Source organism: Oncorhynchus kisutch, linkage group LG9 (genome assembly GCF_002021735.2).
Source record: "Oncorhynchus kisutch isolate 150728-3 linkage group LG9, Okis_V2, whole genome shotgun sequence".
Lineage (NCBI taxonomy): Eukaryota > Metazoa > Chordata > Actinopteri > Salmoniformes > Salmonidae > Oncorhynchus > Oncorhynchus kisutch.
In genome coordinates, this window is record NC_034182.2 from 37,667,788 (window position 1) to 37,692,815 (window position 25,028).

Consider the following 25,028-nt stretch of genomic DNA (forward strand, 5'->3'; position numbering starts at 1 on the left):
GAAATGCTGAATTCTTTCAATGAGCACTTTGTATCATCTGGTAGGCTGTTTGATTCAGTGTCCTCTGTCTCTGTACAACCCTATGAGAGCTGGTCAAACGTTTAGCTTTTTGCCATTCTCAGTACAGGTGGTACATGAAGCCCTGAAATCCTTAGATCTGAGAACGCCTGCAGGTCCTGATCTTCTGGATCCCTGCTTTTTAAATCTGGGAGCTGATTTCATAGCGGAACCACTTACATCTCTGTCAATCTAACCCTGGAATGTAGCGATATTCCAAAGATCTGGAAATCAGCATTTGTCCTACCACTTTTAAAAGGGGGAGATCCAACTCTTTTAAATAATTATAGGTCAATCTCAAGGAGCTGTCACTCCTGATGAAAATATTTGAATCCCTTGTGAGTGAACAGCTAAAAGAGTTTTTATTTACTGACTCTATTTTATCAATGTCTCTTATTCACTATTTATATAAATTATTTAGACAAAAATGTCCAAAATGCACAACTTGATGATACTGTTATTTACTGTTGTGCCTCATCTCTTACAAAAGCTTTCCAGAACATGCAAACTGCTTTTTATACTGTTCAACGTACCTTGTATCAATTGAAGCTTATCCTCAATACTGACAAAACTAAACTAATTGAGATTGAGGTTGTATCCTCATATAAATATCTTGGAATTTGAATTGATGATGGCCTCTCTTTTAAATTCCATATTCAACCCCTTACAAAAAAATCGAACCTGAAATTGGGATTTAATTTGAGGAATTAGGCCTGTTTTTCTTTTGAAGCCAGAAGGAGGCTAGTATCAGCTACATTTATACCTTTACTAGACTATGGGGATATTTTATATGTGAATGCTTCCGCTCAGTGTTTGAGATCAATTGACACTCTTTACCATGGCACTTTGAGATTTATTTTAAACTGCAAAACCCTTACGCACCACTGTACTTTGTATACCAGGGTTGGCTGGTCTTCTCTAGTCACTCGTAGGCTCAGGCACTGGTATACTGTTATTTACAAAGCCATTTTGGGTTTACTACCTTTTTATTTGGGCATTTCTATTGTTCGGAAATTTGGTGGGTACTCTCTTCATTCGCTGGTCTTTATGTCCGAACTGAATTTGGTAAAAGGGCTTTTATGTACTCTGCGCCATCGTCTTGGAACGCCTTACAAAATACTTTTAAACTGGAAGAACTTGTCCCGATTGGTGTTTTTAAATCACTGATGAAGGATTTTGAGGCTGATTCCATGACCTGTCAATGTTTTTAATTTGCTGTTTATGATTTTGTTATACTCTTGTGAATTCAATGGTTTTTACTAGATTACTTGTAGTTTTTCATGTTGTCTGTCTGTAATTTTTTGTAATGACTTGGTGCTGCCTATCCTGGCCAGGCAGACTTACAGCTGTAATCGCAGCAAAAGGTGGCGCTACAAAGTATTAACTTAAGGGGGCTGAATAATTTTCCACGCCCAATTTTTCAGTTTTTGAAAAAAAAAAAGTTTGAAATATCCAATAAATGTCGTTCCACTTCATGATTGTGTCCCACTTGTTGTTGATTCTTCACAAAAAAATAGAGTTTTATATCTTTATGTTTGAAGCCTAAAATGTGGCAAAAGGTCGCAAAGTTCAAGGGGGCCGAATACTTTCGCAAGGCACTGTATATAGCTGTGTACATTTGAGTGTTTCATAGTATTTCTCAGTATATCTGAATATATTTATATATATATATATATTAGTATATCTGAGTATATCTCAATATATCTGTTTACATCTGAGTATATCTGGTTACATCTGAGTATATCTGGTTACATCTGAGTACATCTGAGTACATCTGAGAATATTTTAGTATTAATGAGTATATGTAGTCACAGCCAGGCACAGAAAGGCACGTAGTCACAGCCAGGCACAGAAAGGCACGTAGTCACACAAAGGCACAGAAAGGCACAGAAAGGCACGTAGTCACAGCCAGGCACAGAAAGGCACGTAGTCACAGCCAGGCACAGAAAGGCACGTAGTCACAGAAAGGCACAGAAAGGCACATAGTCACAGAAAGGCACAGAAAGGCACGTAGTCACAGCCAGGCACAGAAAGGTAGAGGCTCTTGGTCAGTCGTCCAACTTTTTGCATGATGGTCCTGTACTGCCCACATCTGAGTGATGGAACCCAGGGAGAACAGGCCATGGCTGGGGTGTCTGATTATCTTCTTGGCCTTCCTGCGCCACCTGGTGTGACATCTGGTGTTGTAGGTGTCCTGGAGGAAAGGCAGTGTGCACCCAATGGCTGAGCGTACGGCTGAGCGTACCACCCTCTGTAGAGCCTTGCGGTCCGCGGCGGTGGAGTTGCCTTACCAGCATGTGATGCAGCCCGACCGTATGCTCTAGAATAGATGGTGTTCCTCTAGAACACTGTGACGGCCATCGGGGGACAGACTGAATTTCTTCATCATCCTGATGTTGAAGAGTTGCTGTCTTCTTTACCACTGTGTCTGTGTGGTAGAGAGAGGGAGAAAGAGAGGGAGAGAAAGAAAGGTGATATCACTATATTGTCTGATCTCTCTCTACATGCCATCAAGCCACCATTCACCTCTTCTCCCTCCTTCCTAAAGAATCATAGTAAATAAACAACGGGCCGTCGCTTGGTAATACTTTACACATGATCGAAGGTGATGTCAACATCCCCGGGTGTGAGAAAGAGTTTTGGTCTGGATTAGTGTGCCAAGTCTGCCTCTCTTACTTTATGACCGGAAAAAAAAAAATCCTTATTTTTTTGGCCACAAATTACCTTGCCCTCACCCACGTAAAAAAGGCTTGGATTTATAGCTGAGAACAAGCACCTGACATGGGAAATTTACTTCAGACCCTCGATCCACTAGGAGAGAGAGAGATAGAGAGAGAGAGAGAGAGAGAGAGAGAGAGAGACAGAGAGAGAGAGAGAGAGAGAGAGAGACAGAGAGAGAGAGAGAGAGACAGAGAGAGAGAGAGAGAGAGAGACAGAGAGAGAGAGAGAGAGAGAGAGAGAGAGAGAGAGGGACAGCCTAATGTGTCAATTTTCTGTAACATACCACCTTACTGTAGCATACCACTGTAGCATACCACTGTAGCTTACCACCTTACTGTAGCATACCACTGTACTGTAGCTTACCACTGTACTGTAGTGTACCACTGTAGTATACCACTGTACTGTAGCATACCACTGTACTGTAGTATACCACTGTAGTATACCACTGTAGCATACCACTGTACTGTAGCATACCACTGTAGCATAACACTGTAGCATACCACTGTAGCATACCACTGTACTGTAGCTTACCACTGTACTGTAGTATACCACTGTAGTATACCACTGTAGTATATCAATGTACTGTAGCATACCACTGTACTGTAGCATACCACTGTACTGTGAAATACCACTGTAGTATACCACTGTACTGTAGTATACCACTGTACTGTAGCATACCACTGTACTGTAGCATACCACTGTAGTATACCACTGTACTGTAGCAAACCACTGTAGTATACCACTGTACTGTAGCATACCACTGTACTGTAGCATACCACTGTACTGTGAAATACCACTGTAGCATACCACTGTACTGTAGCATACCACTGTACTGTGAAATACCACTGTAGCATACCACTGTACTGTAGCATACCACTGTACTGTAGCATACCACTGTACTGTGAAATACCACTGTAGCATAGCACTGTACTGTAGCATACCACTGTACTGTAGCATACCACTGTAGTATACCACTGTACTGTAGTATACCACTGTACTGTAGCATACCAGTGTACTGTGAAATACCAATGTACTGTGAAATACCACTGTAGCATACCACTGTAGTGTGAAATGCCACTGTAGCATACCACTGTACTGTAACATACCACTGTACTGTAGCATACCACTGTACTGTAGCATACCACTGTACTGTAGCATAACACTGTACTGTGAAATACCACTGTAGCATACCACTGTACTGTAACATACCACTGTACTGTAGCATGCCACTGTACTGTGAAATACCACTGCAGCATACCACTGTACTGTAGCATACCACTGTACTGTAGTATAACACTGTACTGTAGCATACCACTGTAATGTGAAATACCACTGTACTGTAGCATACCACTGTACTGTGAAATACCACTGTACTTTAACATACCACTGTAGTGTAGCATACCACTGTACTGTAGCATACCACTGTACTGTAACATACCACTGTACTGTAGCATACCACTGTACTGTAGCATACCACTGTACTGTAGCATACCACTGTACTGTAGCATACCACTGTACTGTACCTTTCCACTGTACTGTAGCGTACCACTGTAACATACCACTGTACTGTAACATACCACTGTACTGTAGTGTACCACTTGGACATGCCTGATAGGATGCTGAGTGGAATCTGTATGGTACTTAAAAAATAAAAATACAAGTATTCTTCTTCTTCTGTTTGAAGGAGGTTCTGTCATGGTTGCACATACAGTGTGTCGGCTAATGAGAGCTTAGCTGGGTGAGGATATTTTCTCCAGCTCAGGGCAATTTGCTGTGAACAGAATGTCATGTTGTGTAGGCTATTACAGGAGCAATCAGAGTAGAGCTGCGATTAATTCTGTAAAGGCATTGGTATTGATGGAATTAGACTATCTTGAAGTGCTGTCAGTTCTGAGACCTCACACGTACACACACACACACACACACACACACACACACACACACACACACACACACACACACACACACACACACACACACACACACACACACAGGTGCCAATCTCTTGGGTGCCTATGGTGTCACCCTCTCAGTTTGGAACACAGTGCTCCTTTGGTTCTTGTCATGCACGGCGCTCCTCTCTGTCTCAGACTAAGGCCCACACAGAGTCCCACCCCTCTAGACATGCTAACATGCCCTCCCTCCCTCCCTCCCTCCCTCCCTCCCTCCCTCCCTCCCTCCCTCCCTCCCTCCCTCCCTCCCTCCCTCCCACCCTCCCTCCCTCCCTCCCACCCTCCCTCCCTCCCTCCCTCCCTCCCTCCCTCCCTCCCTCCCTCCCTCCCTCCCTCCCTCCATCCATCCATCCCTCCCTCCCTCCCTCCCTCCCTCCCTCCCTCCCTCCATCCCTCCCTCCCACCCTCCCTCCCTCCCTCCCTCCCTCCCTCCCTCCATCCATCCATCCATCCCTCCCTCCCTCCCTCCCTCCCTCCCTCCCTCCCTCCCTCCTCCCTCCCTCCATCCATCCATCCATTCATCCATCCCTCCCTCCCTCCCTCCCTCCCTCCCTCCCTCCCTCCCTCCCTCCATCCATCCATCCATTCATCCATCCATTCATTCATTCATCCCTCCCTCCCTCCCTCCCTCCCTCCCTCCCTCCCTCCCTCCCTCCCTCCATCCATCCATCCATTCATCCATCCATCCATTCATCCATTCATCCCTCCCTCCCTCCCTCCCTCCCTCCCTCCCTCCCCCTCCCTCCCTCCCTCCCTCCCTCCCTCCCTCCCTCCCTCCCTCCCTCCCTCCCTCCCTCCCTCCCTCCCTCCCTCCCTCCCTCCATCCATCCATCCATCCATCCATCCAGTCAAATAGCCTCTCTTTTTTTCTGTCCTCCAGTGTTTCTTTTTCCTGTTTCTGTCTTCAATCTAATAGGATGTAGTCATCTCCACACAAGTAACATTTGATTTGATTTTGATTTCCCCTCCCTCCCTCCCTCCCTGCGACTGGCCCCAGGCATTCTAATTCGTCTTCATACAATCACCAACCCCATAGGATCATGGTCTTTCCCTCAAAGGCTGGCGTGGTGTTTTGGCTCTGTGGGCCAGAAATATGACCTGCAGCTAATAAATTCACTACCGGCTGTAATATTCATGTAGTGTGACTGTAAAATCCCTCAGAACCACACACATCACTACATTAGTCACACTGAGACACACACACTGAGATCCACACACTGAGGTCTACACACTGAGACCGAGACACTGAGGCCTACACACTCAGACCCAGACACTGAGAACCAGACACTGAGGCCTACACACTCAGACACTGAGACCCAGACACTGAGACCTACACACTGAGACCTACACACTAAGACCCACACACACACACACACACACACACACACACACACACACACACACACACACACACACACACACACAGAGAGTTCCGTCTCCACAATGGCGGCAAAGGCAACATGTGAACCCAGGTGGGAAGTTTCACACTAACAATCTGCCCTGCTTTTCAATTTAACTCGCTCCTCATCACAAAAAAAGCCAGAGCAAAGTACGAAAGACTCCTGCAGATTCAGAATAGAAGGCAAAAAGCTGTTGCTCTATCAAAAAGATTCCAAAATGAATACTATCCCTGAAAGTCACTCACTCTTCCCCCACAATACAGCAGCGTACAAGCACACAGCTCCAACAAGGGGAGTTGACCAGCCCGGCAGACACAAGAATTTGTATAAGCATTGCAAAGACACTATTGTCAACTAGCCAATTGGACCATATACAGTACAATCAACTTCCTCAATAATGCCCTCGGACCCAACCCCACCCCACCCCCAATCCACCCCAACCCCACCCCACCCCACCCCCACCCCCACCCACACCCCACCCCCACCCCCACCCCCACCCCACCCCCACCCCAACCCCAACCCCACCCCACCCCACCCCAACCCCAACCCCACCCCACCCCAACCCCACCCCAACCCCACCCCACCCCAACCCAACCCACAAACCTTTCATAAACCTTTCATAAACCTTTCATAAACCTTTCACAAACCTTTCATAAACCGTTCATAAACCTAGTGTGTACAACTACACACTAACAAGACAAAACAAAAATATGATACACTTATCTCGCAAGGGGGCACATTTTCTTGACTTGGACACACAATGCTGCAGGTCAAACTTCTTGGGCTTCTGCTCTTCATCTGCCCACTGTTTTGTAGTGGCACAGCCTCTGCCACTGTGCTACAGATGGGTCTCTGCTCTAGCTTGAAATAAGCTCAGAGTGTGTGTTATGAGTTCTGGTGCCTGGGTCACGGTGACAGGAGGCAACTGCAGGGCCTCTGCTCAGAACGGCGTCACGTTGCGGCTCTCAGACAAGCGATGATGGTGTGTGAAGGACCCCGGCAGACTGCAGAATGTCAGGCACACAGACGGTGGCGGAAGAGGGCTCCCGGCCCCCAGCTCCCGGCCCTAGCTCCCGGCCCCAGTCCTGCAGTTTGGCCCGAGTGATTGAGAGACGAAGAAACCATTACCCGTTACTCCACAACCTTTATACCTGTCCAAAAGAAGAGGTCCTCTATCTTTAACTCGTCCAATAGGAGAGGTAATTTGTCTTTAACCCATCCAATAGGAGAGGACCACATAGTTTAGATGGTCTTGAACACTGGCTTAGAGAGGTAGTGCTGGGCTTAGATGCATCCAACTTGCTGAAGTTTTCTCCAAGTGTTCAGTTTCTCCAACGTATTCAGTCTTAATAAGGCTATGCGTCCCGCTAGCTGGACAACATCCGGTGTAACTGGAGGGTGTGCAATTCAAATAAATAATCATAAAAATGATGGACAATAAACATTTAGGTACATATAAGTGTCTTATATTGGTTAAAAGCTTAAATTCTTATTAATCTAACTGCACTGTCTGATTTCCAGTAGGCTTTACAGCAAAAGCATGCCATGTGATTGTTTGAGAACTTAATATTTTCCCACCGGCACAGGTTTCATAAATTCACAAATAGCGATTAAATATTCACGTACTTTTTGAAAATCTTCCTCTGATTTATCATCCAAAGGGTCGCAGCTACAGCATGTAGTGGCGTTTTGTTAGATAAAATCCTTCTTTACATCCCAAAAAGTCATTTTAGTTGGTGCCAGCGATTTGAGCAATCCACTCGTTCAATATGCAAAGAAAGGAATCAAAAAATCTACCGCTAAAGTTAGTTAAAACAAGTCAAAATACATTTATATTTAATCCTCAGATACCCTAAAATGCAATTAAACTATAATATTTCATGCGGAAAGGAGTATGTTCAATAGGAAAAACGATATTAGCAGGTGCGTGTCCTCTATGTGTCCTCTATGTAGCCAAATTTGTGTCCCTGTATCAAGTCTCAGTATTCTTCCTCGTTTTGGAAGAAACAAGCCTCAAACCTTGAACAAAGACTACTGACACCCAGTGGAAGCCATAGGAATTGCGTACTGGGAGCTAGATTACATTTTGTCCCTGTACTTTCCATTGGAAGAGCATGGGCTCTCAAAAAAAATAATCCTGGTTTGTTTTCTCCTACCATATCTATTCTGTTATAGTCTCTTACATTATTTTAACATCTATACAAGCTTCAGAGTGTTTTCTTTCCAGTGGTACCAATTATATGCATATCCTGGCTTCAGGGCCTGAGCAACAGGCAGTTTACTTTGGGCACATCATTCAGGCGGAAATTGAGAAAAATAGACCCTAGCCTGAAGAAGTTTTAAGGTCCTAGTTCTCTTTGAGACACATGAATAACGTATGAATCAAATTGCCCTTTAATTTTACTCATGTGAAAATATTGCATTTATTTTGAAATGACAATATCTCAGTCTATTCTTCACATTCACATAGCAGAGAGAGAACTGTAGCGACAACCTCGTCCAGAACTGTAGCGACAAGCTTGGATTGATCTGCGTTGTGAGGAGTTCTCCTACCCAGTAATACAAAAAGGAAGGTTGCTTACACATCCGTGTTTACTCTCTAACAGTCGTTGACAAGCAGCAGGGAAGGGTAGAGTGCCGTAAAAAATAAACACATTGAAATTAAACGACATGACTCCTTGTTAATTAAGGCTGCCGAGGAGAGGGAGGAATTAGAGCATTGTGAAAAGTTGACAAAGTAAGAATAGAGAGAGTGAGAGAGACATTGCAGGGAATCCCAGACTTCCCTATAGAAAAGGAACGTTGTGCATATCTATATATTATTCAGAGACTTTATCTGACAGAAAAGGCTGGAACTAGTAAGTAGTCGATGGCACCATTGTCAGTTTGTTAGAGTAAGAAGGAACAATGAGAGAGACTAATTAGCGGTAAATGTAACTAGAAGTTAATGCTTATTTAAGAGTGTCTTGGCACAACACTGAAACAGCTAGGTCATTTTTTATCAAGTGCATTGTGTTGCTGTAAGAGAGTTCCAGCGTCTTTCAATTGTTTTTATTCCATCAACAGATAACGGGTGCTCTACATCCTAAATTCCTAAGATGTCATTTCCTCCAGTCATGCTGATAGATGGGAGTGCTGTAATTGCCTGTAGATTGGAAGGTAGTGTTGTTTCCGTCCGGGCCAGAGCGAGGAGAGATGGAAATCGTTTTGGTAAGAGATGTTGGCTCCGATCAATTTATCCAGACCTTGGTGCTAAAGGTAATGATGAAAGATAAGTGGCTCACCCTGATTACAGTTTAATAACCACCAGGTGTCTTAATTAAATTCACATCAATCTCAGATCTCCGCCACTAACGAATGTCTGAATCATTATGGAAATTAATAAGTAATCTTCTCAGTATAAATTTGGCCATATTAACCAGTGTGTCATCTACTACAGTACCAAGATCTGTTCAACCCAATGGAAAGACTACTACAGTATTACTACTACGGTACTAATATTACTTCTACTACAGAACCTCCACTACAGTACCACTGCTACAACTACAGTACTACTACTACAGTACCACTACTAGAGTATCACTTCCACTTCAGTACTACTACTAAAGTATTACAACAGTACCACTACGACTGTACCACTACTACTACTACTACTACTACTACTACACTACTACAGTACCACTACTACTACAGTACCACTACTACTACTACTGTACCACTACTACAGTACTACTACTACTGCTACAACACCAATACTACAGTACTACTAAAGTACATTACAACTTCTACAGTACCACTATTACAGTACTACCGCTACTAAAATACCCCTACTATATTACCATTGTTACACTACTACTAATCCTACTACTCCTACTACTCCTACTACTACTACTACTACTACTACTACTACTACTACTACAAAACCACTACTATAGTTCCACGACAATACTACTATGACTATACCACTATTACAGTACTACCGCTACTACAATACCCCTACTATATTACCATTGTTACACTACTACTACTGCTACTACTACTACTACTACTACTACTACTACTACTACTACTACTACTGTACAACTACTACTAGTACAGTACCACTACTACTACTACTACCACTACAGTATCACTCATTCTGCCCATGAGCAAGGCAGTTAACCCACTGTTCCCCGGGCGCTGAAGACTTGGATGTCCATTAAGTCTGCCCACCCGCACCTCTGATTCAGAGGGGTTGGGTTAAATGCGGAAGACACATTTCAGTTGAATACATTCAGTTGGACAACTTACTAGGTATCCCCCTTTCCCTTTACTACTACTACTACTATTCTATTACCACTATTACAGTACTTCTACTGAACTATTACATTACCAATACTACAGTACTACTACAGTACCACTTCTACAGTACTACTACTACGGTAGCACAACTACAGTAAAACAACTACTACTACTACTACTACTACTACTACTACTACTACAGTACCACTTCTACAGTACTACTACTACGGTAGCACAACTACAGTAAAACAACTACTACTACTACTACTATTACTACTACTACAGTACCACTGCTACAGTACTACTACTATGGTAGCACTACTACATCACTACTACTACTACTACTACAGTACCACTTCTACAGTACTACTACTATGGTAGCACTACTACAGCACTACTACTACTACTACAGTACCACTTCTACAGTACTACTACTACGGTAGCACTACTACAGTACAACAACTACTACTACTACTACAGTACCACTGCTACAGTACCACTACCGCAATACTACTACTTGAGTACCACTACTAAAGTACAACAACTTTGGTACTGCTACTACAGTACTACTTCTACTACAGAAACACTACTACAGTACAATTACTACAGTAATTACTACTACTACTACTACTAATACTACAGTACCACTACCACAGTACCACTACCATAGTACCACTATTAAATTACCACTGCTAAAGTACTACTGCTAAAGTACCACTGCTAAAATACCGCTACTTCGGTTCTACTACTACAGTACCGCTACTATAGTACCATTAATACAGAACTTCCACTACTGCTACAGGACAACTATTACAGTACGACTATTACAGTATCATTACTGCAGTACTACTACTAGTTCTACTACAGTACTACTACTAAATTACTACTTCTACAGTACCACTACTCCACTACTATTCCAGTACTACTTACTACAGTACTGCTACAACAGAACCACTTCTACAGTACAATTACTATAGTACTACTATAGTACTATCTACTACAGTACCACTACTAATACAATACATCAGTACTACTACTACTAATATGGTACCATTACTGCTACAGTACTACTTCTACAGTGACACTACTGCTGTACTACTATAACATTACTACTACTACAGTACCACTTCTACTACGCTACTATTACTAGATTGCTACTACTGCTACAGTACCATTACTAATACAGAACTACTACAATATTACTACTACTGCTACAGTGAAAATGCACTACTACTACTACTACTACTACTACTACTACCACTACTACTACTATGACCTTGACTACTACTGCTGCTACTATTACTATGACTACTACTGCTACTACTACTACTACTACATCTATGACTACGACTACTACTACTACATCTATGACTACGACTACTACTACTACTACTACTACTACTACTACTACTACTACTACTACTACCACTGCTACTACTATTACTATGACTACTACTGCTACTACTACTACATCTATGACTACGACTACTACTACTACTACTACTACTACTACTACTACTACTACTACCACTACTACTACTATGACTATGACTACGACTACTACTACTACTACTACTACTACTACCACTACTACTACTATGACTATGACTACTACTGCTACTACTATTACTATGACTACTACTGCTACTACTACTACATCTATGACTACTACTACTACTGCTACTGCTACTGCTACTGCTACTGCTACTGCTACTACTACTACATCTATGACTACTACTACTACTGCTACTGCTACTGCTACTGCTACTGCTACTGCTACTACTGAACTACTACAGTACCACTATCACAGTATTAGTGCCTCAGTTCTACTTCCACAGTACCACTACGTACCGATACGTTTCTAACATTAATCTCTAACTATGTTTTCTTTATTTCATTATCCTTTAAAGTACCACTACTACTTTATTTCATTATCCTTTAAAGTACCACTACTACTTTATTTCATTATCCTTTAAAGTACCACTACTACTTTATTTCATTATCCTTTAAAGTACCACTACTACTTTATTTCATTATCCTTTAAAGTACCACTACTACTTTATTTCATTATCCTTTAAAGTACCACTACTACTTTATTTCATTATCCTTTAAAGTACCACTACTACTTTATTTCATTATCCTTTAAAGTACCACTACTACTTTATTTCATTATCCTTTAAAGTACCACTACTACTTTATTTCATTATCCTTTAAAGTACCACTACTACTTTATTTCATTATCCTTTAAAGTACCACTACTACTTTATTTCATTATCCTTTAAAGTACCACTACTACTTTATTTCATTATCCTTTAAAGTACCACTACTACTTTATTTCATTATCCTTTAAAGTACCACTACTACTTTATTTCATTATCCTTTAAAGTACCACTACTACTTTATTTCATTATCCTTTAAAGTACCACTACTACTTTATTTCATTATCCTTTAAAGTACCACTACTACTTTATTTCATTATCCTTTAAAGTACCACTACTACTTTATTTCATTATCCTTTAAAGTACCACTACTACTTTATTTCATTATCCTTTAAAGTACCACTACTACTTTATTTCATTATCCTTTAAAGTACCACTACTACTTTGAGGGTTGAAGCCATCAATGGTCCCATTAACAATCATCCATACAGCATGAATACACATTTCATTTCAAATGTCGGTGGTGGTCGGTATGGTCGGTGTCGATAATTTTCAGGTTATCGTGCCAGCTCTATTACTAACAAAGCTCTGAAGGCCTCAATAACAAATTAATATGGCTGTTTTGTTTGACAAACAATTAACCACGATAAAATTATCTTTGACAACAATACAAAACAACTCTTCAAACAATGCAGGTTTCAATCCATTCAGAGGAAAGTTAGGGTGAGTCCTCACTTTGAAGACAGAAGTTGTACTCTGAGGCATGCATGGAGTAATGGAAGCACAGTAAAACAATAGAGGGCTCGGAACATCAATATGAGACATATGAACAATGGTGGCTGCTCTTTTAGTGCAAAACGCTGGTAGCTGAAGCTGTTCAATATCCATTGATTAGGGATGCTGCTCCCAGAAGTGAGTCGGTACACACCAAAGAACACGATCCGCTGCACCGCCAATGTTTTGCCATCCTCGCACCGTGAGTAAATTATTTTGTCTAAAAGGCAATTTATTTGGGAGATAAAACAGCCTGTCCGTAATCCGTAGCCAAGCAAGGGCCTTGTTTTGTTTTTGTCTTATTCATGTATCGGGCGTAAATTCCTCTGTTTATTTCCTTTTCCTCCCTCTTGAAGTGTCTGGTCATAACAAATAAATGAGGGTTCTCCAGACCAATTTTAAGGCTATGGTCAGCTACTAGAAAGTGATACCAAACTTGGTGTTGGTTGTATATTCTCAATGATACGCCTACACTCCTCATGACCCATTCCAGTCCAGCTCTGTGGTTAACAACGCTGTTTCTCCCTCTCTATCTCCCCCTCTCTCCTTCTCTCTCTCTCTCTCTCTCTCCCTCTCTCTCTCTCTCTCTCTCTCTCTCGTTCACCTCTCTCTCTCTCTCACCTCTCTCTCTCACCTCTCACCTTCTCTCTCCTTCTCTCTCCCCTTCGCTCCTTCTCTCTCCTCTCTCCCCCTCTTTCTCTCTCCTTCTCCCTCTCTCTCTATTTACCTCCTATCTCCTGTTCTTCTCCCTCTCTCTCTCTTTCTCTCTCTCTATATATAGATATATATATATATCTCCTTCTCTCTTTCAGAGAATGTCCATAAAATATGATGGTACAGAGTTTGATGGCTGTGCCTAGCAGATCACTCATCAGGGACTGGTGACTTCTGGGGATGGGAGGAACGAAGGGGGTTGAAAGTGTTTCTTTGTCTTAAGCACCACTCCGCCCAGAAAGACCATAAAACACGCGCCGTGAAATCAATAGCGAACCCTGCCTCTCTTGATAAGCCGGTATAAATCGTTTGGGGCCCAGAATTAATATATTTACAGTATGTGCACACAGACACACAGACAGACACACACAATCATGCACACACACACACCACCCATCCGGGAGTGACTATCAGTGTTAGTAGCATCACCTCAGCAGTTCGCTTGTGTTATTAAAAGATGATTTATTAAATGAGTGCTGTTTACTGGGTGCTGCATGGCAGACAGGCAGTCAGGTCACCAGCGACCCAAGTCAGTATTCGACATCCATCCATGTCTGAGGACAACAGGAGATGACATGGCAACTGGCCAATAGCGGCAACAGTGAGCGCTGTTACCTATGTCATGACTCTCTTCTTGCTGAGGATCAAAGGTGCCAGATCAGCTTGGCAAATGGTTGACAGATAGCCAGACCCTCCTCTCTCCCACAGGAGAGGAGGGGAGGCGGGGGGGCTTGGCCAGTTTCAACACCTTAACACTGTCGCAAATGAAGGAGGAGGGAAAATTCCTTGTGTTGAAGCCAGCAAGGAGGGATATTAGACCAATTAAACTTCCTCTCTCTGCCTTTCAGTATCAACCACAGGAAGGTTTTTGTCTACAGAAGACCTTTGCCTCCAAAAACTGGATCAACGAACATCCAAAAGTGTATAATGGAACAATATTTCTAACATAAAGACTGTGGGAAATGGTTGGTGGGGACCTAAAGAATAATAATGTCATGTTGCTTTTCATTTTGTGATGTTAACTGTATGAACCAAATACTGTAACTTGGGAAGGAAACCCCCTTTCACTGTCAAATTTCCATTCAATACATTGTGAATACAACATGAAGAACAATGAAACTATTGTTGTTAAGATAGGAATGTGATTTTAGTTTTATAATGAGATAATAGTTTTTCATATAAGCTATGCTCAGTCAGTAGCCGCGCCCCAAGTGAGCTCAGAGTTCGTGTCAGCATGACGGAACACCCATTTTGGCCAAAGTGCTTAACTTCTCTAGGGTAGCATTCTGAATTTTGGATGAAAAGCATGCATAAATTAAATGGCCTGCTACTCGGGCCCAGAAGATATGATATGGATATAATGGGTAGATTTGGATAGAAAACACTCTAAAGATTCCACAACTGTTAAAACAGTGTCTGTGAGTATAACAGAACTTATTTTGGAGGCGAACACCTGAGAAAAATCCATTCAGGAAGTTTTTTTTTGTGGGTTTTGTAGTTTTCTATTCAATGCCATTATAGTATCATTTGACTTAGGACTTGTCAGCGATTGGGTGCAGAGTGAAAGCGGAGTCAGGTGCAGGACTGGTATAGAGGTATGGAGTAATCCAACTGAATTTACTCAAAGAATAAAGCAAAATTCCAAAATGGAACATACAACAAAACTCTAACACGAACACAACCAATAAAGACATAAACAATCACAGACAGAACAGAAATGTATGTCAGATGATTAAATAGGGAATGTAATGAGGGAATGTAAAACAGGTGCGTATGTAATCAGACAAAACAAAACGAAACAGAAAAATGGATCTGTAGTGACTAGAAAGCCGGTGACATCGACCGCCAAACACCACCCGAACAAGGAGAAGGGCCGACTTTGGCGGAAGTCGTGACAGGACTACATTTTAGGCTAAAAACAACCTGAGGATTGATTATAAACATCGTTTGACATGTTTCTATGAACTTTACGGATACAATTTGGATTTTTTTGCTGCCTGTTTTGACTGTGTTTGAGCCTGTGGATTACTGAAGAAAACACGTGAACAAAACTGAGGTTTTTGGATATAAAGAGACTTTATCGAACAAAAGGAACATTTATTGAGTAAATGAATGTATTCTAAGTGCAACCATATGAAGATCATCAAAGGTAAGGGATTAATTTTACGTCTATTTCTGAGTTTTGTAACGCCGCAGCTTCGCTGGTTACTGTTTGTAATAATTTGTCAACTGGGCTATGTTCTCAAGTAATCGTAAGGTATGCTTTCGCCGTGAAGCATTTTTTAAATCTGACACCGTGGTTGGATTCACAAGAAGTCAATCTTTCCCTCTCTTTCTGACTCCTCTCATTTTTATAACCAAGCAGTCATGTTGTTGTTAGTCCACTAGGGACCTATTTCATTGTATTACGTTTCTAATCAATGATCTATACCATGTGTGTGTGTTTATGTATTCTGTGTTATTATTTAGTTACTTTGTAAATAATTAAGCCACTTTGTGTATTGCTGATTCATCAATAAGGTTAGGGTTCTTGCGGATTCAAGAATTCTATGACGTTCAGAATGAGACTGATTTGAGGTAAGAATTAGTAAGTGACTGTTAACGATATACAATTTATATATATATATATATATACTATATTTATCTTTGAGTTTAATTTGGGAAACAGTAACTGTTTAAACAACTTCTGCCGTGGTGCCCCAAATTAATGAGTTAATTGTAACATAATAGATTTATTTGAGTTACAATTAAACATAGTTAGTTGATTCGATAAATAACAGTTATCACATTAATGATTGTCACGTCACGAGACCTTCAAGTACGTTTTGGTCTAGTGGTTAGAGCATTGGCATAGTAACGGAAAGGTTGCAAGATCGAATCCCCGAGCTGACAAGGTAAAAATCTCTCGTTCTGCAGTTAACCCACTGATCCTAGGCCAAAAAATAAGAATTTGTTCTTAACTGACTTGCCAAGTTAAATAAAAATAAAAATTTAAAACAAGAAAGTGCATTGGGGATGGGTGTAAGCATCTGCACCTGAATTGAAAGGTTGCATTGTTACAATCAGCAATAGAAAGTTGCTTTTAATATTTTTATTTTAAGCCTATCTCAAACCCTTAACCATTACCTTCCATTCGGAATTCATGCCTAACCTGAAGATTTTGGAGTTAGTTCCAAAAAGGAACCCTTACCTTAAAAATGTGGAATGAATGCCCAAACGTAACCTTACAGACATCAACATTTTACTGTGGAACAACTTTGAAATTTGATGTTTGAGAAACATGGATGAATGTCTAATTCTGTCATGCGACTGTGAGAGCTAGTTGAGAGACAGGAGCCTAATCAAGAGAGCCTTAATAAAAGTCACCTATAATCCATTTAAACAGCAGGCCTCTCTCTGTGTGTTTGCGTGTGTGTATGTGTGTGTGTGTGTGTGCGTGTGTGTGTGTGTGCGTGCGCGTGTGTGTGTGTGTGTGTGTGTGTGCGTGCGTGCGTGTGTGTGCGTGTGCTTGTGTGTGTAGGAGTCAGCAGAAACATATCCCTTCCCACCCTCATCTAAGCCTCCACATGGGAAACTGGTACAGTTGATAGAATGAGCACAGTACACTACTGTCTGAAAGAATGGCACCAGAGGGGATGGCTGCCGTTTTGCTCTCCTGGCCGATTGTACTATTTTTGTGTGTTTTTTATCACATATGTAGCTTATTTTGTACATAATGTTTCCACTACCGTCTCTAATGAACGAAATTAGCTTCTGGATATCAGAATATATTTTACTGAATGAGTCTGACACAAACGATATACTGTTGTTCCCGGACCAGGCCCAAATCCCCGTCATTGACATGAAGAGGAGACGGCGATACAGGGGTCACAGATCTGTGTGCCTTATGAGAAATTGTTGTCGATAGGGTAACCTGCCTCTACCATCCATCCTATTGGCCAACGTGAAATCACTGGAGAATAAACTGGATGAGCTCCGTTCCAGACTCTCCTACCAACGGAACATTTAAAACTGTAATATCTTATGTTTCACCGAGTTGTGGCTGAATGACGACATAGATAACATACGTATAATATATGGCCGTGCATAGGCAAGACAGAACAGCTACCTTCAGTAAGACAGGGCGTGGTGGTGTGTGTTTATTTGTCAATAACAGCTGGTGCTCGATGTCTAATATTAAGGAAGAGAGAGGAAGCCATGGATTACAGGTGCCCACAAAGCTCATCACTAAGCTAAGGACCCTGGGACTGAACACCTCTGCAACTCTATCCTGGACTTCCTGACGGGCCGCCCCCAAGTGGTAAGGGTAGGTAACAACACATTTTCCATGCTGATCCTAAACACGGGGGCCCCTCAGGGGTGCACACTTAGTCCCCTCCTAGCACGAATCTAACACTATCATTAAGTTTGCTGATGACACAACGGTGGTAGGCCTGATCACCGACAACGATGAGACAGCCTATACAGAGGAGGTCAGAGACCTGGCAGTGTGGTGCCAGGGACAACAACCTCTCGCACAACGTGAGCAAGATAAAGGAGCTGACTGTGGACTACAGGAAAAGGAGGGGGGAACACAACCCCATTCACATCAACGGGTTGTAGTGGTGAGGGTTGGGAGCTTTAAGTTTCTTGGTATCCACATCACCAATAATTTATCATGGTCCAAACACACCAAGACAGTCGTGGAGAGGGCACGACAATGACTATTCCCCCTCAGGAGACTGAAAGATTTGGCATGGGTCCCCAGATCTTCAAAATGTTCTTCAACTGCTCCATCAAGAGTATCCTGACCGGTTGCATCACCGCCTGGTAAGGCAAGTGCTCGGCATCTGACCGTAAGGCACTACAGAGTGTCGTATGTACAGCCTAGTACATCACTGGGGCCAAGCTTTCTGCCATCCAGGACCTCTTATGTAGGCGGTGTCAGACACCCAAATCATGTACTGTTCTCTGTGCTACCACACGGCAAGCAGTACCGGAGTGCCATGTCTAGGTTCAAATGGCTCCTTAACAGCTTCCACCACCAAGTTACAAGGCTTCTGAACAATTCATCATATGGCCACTTGTATTAATTGCATTCATTTTTTACACTGATACTATTCTCTGTTTATTATCTATGTATAGTCACTTTACCTCTACCTACATGTGCATATTACCTCAATTACCTCAACTAACCTGTAAGCCTCACATTGACTCAATACCACATTGACTCAATTACTTTAGTTTACTCTACTTTATTTTACTTTAGTATATTTTCTAACATTAATTTACTTAAAACTTCATTGTGGGTTAAGGGCTTGTAAGTAAGCATTTTACAGTAAGGTAATACCTGTTGTATTCGGTTAATGTGACAAATAAAATTGACTTTGATTTGATTTCAACTGAAATTGAACCCGACCCAATCCCACGTTGGACATATGATGATACCATGGACTCGTCAAAGACGGAGGTCCAGTGAAATGGCTATAACTAAAGTACTGTATATCCTTAAACTACCCTCATCACCAAAACACATGAATGCACACCCACATAGACACGCACAGACACACATGCACACACTCCACCGCAAGAGTCTCTTTAATCTCCTCAGTATAAAATAATAAAAGGCTAACAATAAAAGTATAAAAAGTCAGCACATTCAACTTGTCTCCAATATAAATAGCTAAGAGGAGAGGAGAGAATTGGGGACCACAGGAAGCTTTCTCTCTCTCCACGATGGAGATATAATTTAATTTCTCCTTCCTTTGTAAATCAGTGGATGTTAGCTCGCTATCTGCAGCCACCAGCTAAGCTGCTCGCTTGTCCTGTAAAATCCTGCACCCCTGACACACACACCTCATATCTCTGACCCTCCCTCTCTCATGTTATACATCTTTCTCTCCCATTCCTTTCTTCCTTACCTGTTGCTCTTGAAAGTAGCAACCTCTTTGGGATTGCTAGCATGCCACTACGACAACATCCGATGAAATTGCAGAGCTCGAAATTCAAATTCCAAAAACAAGCCTGAAACACTTTCTAAAGACTAGTAAAAGAAGAAGGAACTACAATCTGGGTCTTATCTATTTGTTTTTCCCAGGTGACCTAAAAAAAAATATATTCTGACGGATTCTCCTCGGGTTTTCACCTGTCATATTAGTTCCGTTATACTCATAGACATTAGTCTAACAGTTTTAGAAACCTCAGAGTGTTTTCTATCCAATGCTACAAATTATATGTATATCCTAGCTTCTGGGCCTGAGTAACAGGCAGTTTACTTTGGGCACATCATTCATCCGAACTTCCGAACACTCCCCTAGCCTTAAGAGGATCTATATAATATTACATCTACCCCTCTCCTTATCTCCTCTCCCCTCTTTCCCCTCTCCGCTCCTCTCCTCTCTCACCAATCCTCTCTCTTCTGAGTATTCTCTCTTGCTCCTGATGCCGTCTGTTAATGTAATCTATGAAAAAGGCTCAGAATGTTCTCTTGATTGAATTTAGGGCGGCCCTTTATTTTTGCCTAGTTTTTGTACAACGTGGTTTGGTCTTCCCGGATTCTTTCAATGTCTTCCGTTTCTTCTCTTGCAGCCTTTCTTCGTCACTCTCTACCCTTTCCCCACCTTAACACCTCCCTCTATCTCAAAACCTGCACACTCTGTAACATCAAAGATAGATCAGTTTTACAACAAACCCAGTACTTTTGTGGCAGTAATTCCCGATTCCGTGACAGAAGCTATTCAGGCAACAGAAAACAAGCTTGACTCAATTTTTACATTTTTTTATTGAACCTTTAATTAACAAGGCAAGTCACTTAAAAACAAACTCTTACTTACAACGACGGCCTACCCCAGCAAAAGCAGGACGGTCAAACAATTGTGCGCCTCCCTCTGGGAATCCTAATCACGGCTGGTTGTGAAACAGCCTGGAAACGAACCAGGGTCTGTAGTGATGCCTCTAGCACTGAGATGCAGTGCCTTGGACTGCTGCGCCACTCGGGAGCAATGTTGTGTTACCGTAAAGTTTGAAAAGAAGAATCCCAATAAAAAATACTTTTCAGAAATCACTCCACAAAGCGTTTGTGCCACATCACCGCACGATTGCTCTCGTCATCCGAGCGAGCTGTGTGGACTCTTGGCACCCCACTGGTCCATCAAAACGTCAATACATGGCCCTGGAATAACAGAGGTGTGTTTGTGTGTGCCTGTGCACCCTGACACGTGTTTGTGTGTGTGTGTGTGTGTGTGTGTGTGTGTGTGTGTGTGTGTGTGTGTGTGTGTGTGTGTGTGTGTGTGTGTGTGTGTGTGCGTGCGTGCGTGCGTGTGTGTGTGTGTGGGAGGGAGGGAGATAACTCTGGGTTAGGCTATTGTTTGGCCACTGGGGGACCTGCTGGAAGCTGCCATGTATGAGTGGTCTGTCATAGCCAGGGGTCTCTGGTGTTAACAGGAGAACTGGGCTGACTGCTGTGATGGATACAGAAGGAAAGAAGGATGTTGTCGGAGATGTATGGCCATCTGATTCACTGATTCACTGGGGTAGCTAGTCTGGGGTAGATAGTCTGGGGTAACTTGTCTGGGGTAGCTAGTCTGGGGTAGCTAGTCTGGGGTAGCTAGTCTGGGGTAGCTAGTCTGGAGTAGATGGTCTGGGATAGATAGCCTGTGGTAGCTAGTCTGGGGTAACCAGTCTGGGGTAGCTAGTCTGGGGTAGATAGCCTGTGGTAGCTAGTCTGGGGTAGATAGTCTGGGGTAGAGAGTCTGGGGTAGTTAGTCTGGGGTAGCTACTCTGGGGTAGCCAGTCTGGGGTAGATAGTCTGAGGTAGATAGTCTGAGGTAGCTAGTCTGGGGTAGATAGTCTGGGGTAGCTTGTCTGGGGTAGTTAGTCTGGGGTAGCTACTCTGGGGTAGCCAGTCTGGGGTAGATAGTCTGAGGTAGATAGTCTGAGGTAGCTAGTCTGGGGTAGATAGTCTGGGGTAGCTTGTCTGTGCTAGCTAGTCTGGGGTAGCTAGTCTGGGGTTGCTAGTCTGGAGTAGATGGTCTGGGATAGATAGCCTGTGGTAGCTAGTCTGGGGTAACTAGTCTAGGGTAGCTAGTCTGGGGTAGATAGCCTGTGGTAGCTAGTCTGGGGTAGATAGTCTGGGGTAGCTAGTCTGGGGTAGATAGTCTGGGGTAACTTGTCTGGGGTAGCTAGTCTGGGGTAGCTAGTCTGGGGTAAATTGTCTGGGGTAGATAGTCTGGGGTAGCTAGTCTGGGGTAGATAGTCTGGGGTAGCTAGTCCGGGGTAGCAAGTCTGGGGTAGATAGTCTAAGGTAGCTAGTCTGGGGTAGATAGTCTGGGGTAGCTTGTCTGGGGTAACTAGTCTGGGGTAGCTAGTCTGGGGTAGCTAGTCTGGAGTAGATGGTCTGGGATAGATAGCCTGTGGTAGCTAGTCTGGGGTAGATAGTCTGGGGTAGCTAGTCTGGGGTTGAGAGTCTGGGGTAGAGAGTCTGGGGTAGTTAGTCTGGGGTAGTTAGTCTGGGGTAGCTACTCTGGGGTAGCCAGTCTGGGGTAGATAGTCTGGTGTAGTTAGTCTGGGGTAGCTAGTCTGGGGTAGCTAGTCTGGGGTAGCTAGTCTGGAGTAGCTAGTCTGGGGTAGATAGTCTGGAGTAGCTAGTCTGGGGTAGATAGTCTGGAGTAGCTAGTCTGGGGTAGATAGTCTGGGGTAGCTAGTTTGGGGTAGTTAGTCTGGGGCAGCTAGTCTGGGGTAGATAGTCTGTGGTTGATAGTCTGGGGTTGATAGTCTGGAGTAGCTAGTCTGGGGTAGATAGCCTGTGGTAGATAGCCTATGGTAGCTATTCTGGGGTTGATAGTCTGATAGATAGTCTGGGGTTGATAGTCTGGGGTTGATAGTCTGGGGTAGCTAGTCTGGGGTAGATAGTCTGGGGTAGCTAGTCTGGGGTAGATAGCCTGGGGGTAGCTAGTCTGGGGTAGCTAGTCTGGGGTGGATAGTCTGCGGTAGATGGTCTGGGGTAGATGGCCTGTGGTAGCTAGTCTGGGGTAGCTAATATGGGGTAGATAGTCTGGAGTAGCTAGTCTGGGGTAGATAGTCTGGAGTAGCTAGTCTGGGGTAGATAGTCTGGGGTAGCTAGTCTGGGGTAGCTAGTCTGGGGTAGCTAGTCTGGAGTAGCTAGTCTGGGGTAGATAGTCTGGGGTAGCTAGTTTGGGGTAGTTAGTCTGGGGCAGCTAGTCTGGGGTAGATAGTCTGGGGTTGATAGTCTGGGGTTGATAGTCTGGAGTAGCTAGTCTGGGGTAGATAGCCTGTGGTAGATAGCCTATGGTAGCTATTCTGGGGTTGATAGTCTGATAGATAGTCTGGGGTTGATAGTCTGGGGTTGATAGTCTGGGGTAGATAGTCTGGGGTAGCTAGTCTGGGGTAGATAGCCTGGGGGTAGCTAGTCTGGGGTAGCTAGTCTGGGGTGGATAGTCTGGGGTAGATGGTCTGGGGTAGATAGCCTGTGGTAGCTAGTCTGGGGTAGCTAATCTGGGGTAGATAGTCTGGGGTAGCTAATCTGGGGTAGATAGCCTGTGGTAGCTAGTCTGGGGTGGATAGTCTGGGGTAGATGGTCTGGGGTAGATGTCCTGTGGTAGCTAGTCTGGGGTAGCTAATCTGGGGTAGATAGTCTGGGTTTGCTAGTCTGGGGTAGATAGTCTGGGGTAGATAGCCTGTGGTAGCTAGTCTGGGGAGGCTAGTCTAAGGTATGTTGTCCTAGACAATAGGTTATTGGTTTATTTCCTGTGTCAGTGGTGAAGTGTTAAACTTTCGATCGTCAGACAATGATCACGGTTGTCCTTTTATCAAAAACAACAAAATCAGAACAACCAAGTTGGTCTTAATGCAAGTTTGTTCACGTTGTAAGGTTGCACGTTTATTCCCAAGGGAACAAAACCATTGTAGAAGTCAAATACGTACAAGATTCAATTTGTCGGTAATGCCCCTTCTAAATGCAATGTCCCGTGTACACAGAGAGCTTATTTACAGTAAACGCCGCATATATCGGCTCAATCGGAAATTACCTTTAAATACCTCCTAGTTGACCAAGCCCGTTTGGACTGAATCCCGGCCTAAATTCACTCTAGAATACTTCAGAATAACATGATAAACAGATCTACAATCTTATTTGATATGTTTATCAGTTTATGGGAGTAGTGGTGAGCTTCAAGTGATATTGTAATACACTTATAAAGATATCGGATGTTCATTTGATCACCCTGTTTAAGGCTTTTCCCTTATGAAAAATGTATCAACCCCTACAAAAATGTATTTGAATTATAATCCATGTAATAATTTACATTTCCTGTTCCTGCAGGATAGCTACCACAGGCCATCTGTCTCAAATTTTGATCCTACATCTGTACTAGCAACGCATGGATGGAACGCTGGAGCTATGTTCAACCATCCAATCAGTGAAGATGTGTATAGATGTAAGACCTATGGGAGGTAACATAGGAGGGCCGATCCACTTCACAACACATAGGAGGGTCATCCACTTCACAACATATAGGAGGGTCATCCACTTCACAACATATAGGAGGGTCATCCACGTCACAACATATAGGAGGGCCGATCCACATCTCAACATATAGGAGGGCCGATCCACTTCACAACATATAGGAGGGTCATCCACTTCACAACATATAGGAGGGTCATCCACTTCACAACATATAGGAGGGCCGATCCACATCACAACATATAGGAGGGCCGATCCACTTCACAACATATAGGAGGGTCATCCACTTCACAACATATAGGAGGGTCATCCACTTCACAACATATAGGAGGGTCATCCACTTCACAACATATAGGAGGGTCATCCACTTCACAACATATAGGAGGGCCGATCCACTTCACAACATATAGGAGGGCCGATCCACTTCACAACATATAGGAGGGCCGATCCACATCACAACATATAGGAGGGCCGATCCACTTCACAACATATAGGAGGGCCGATCCACATC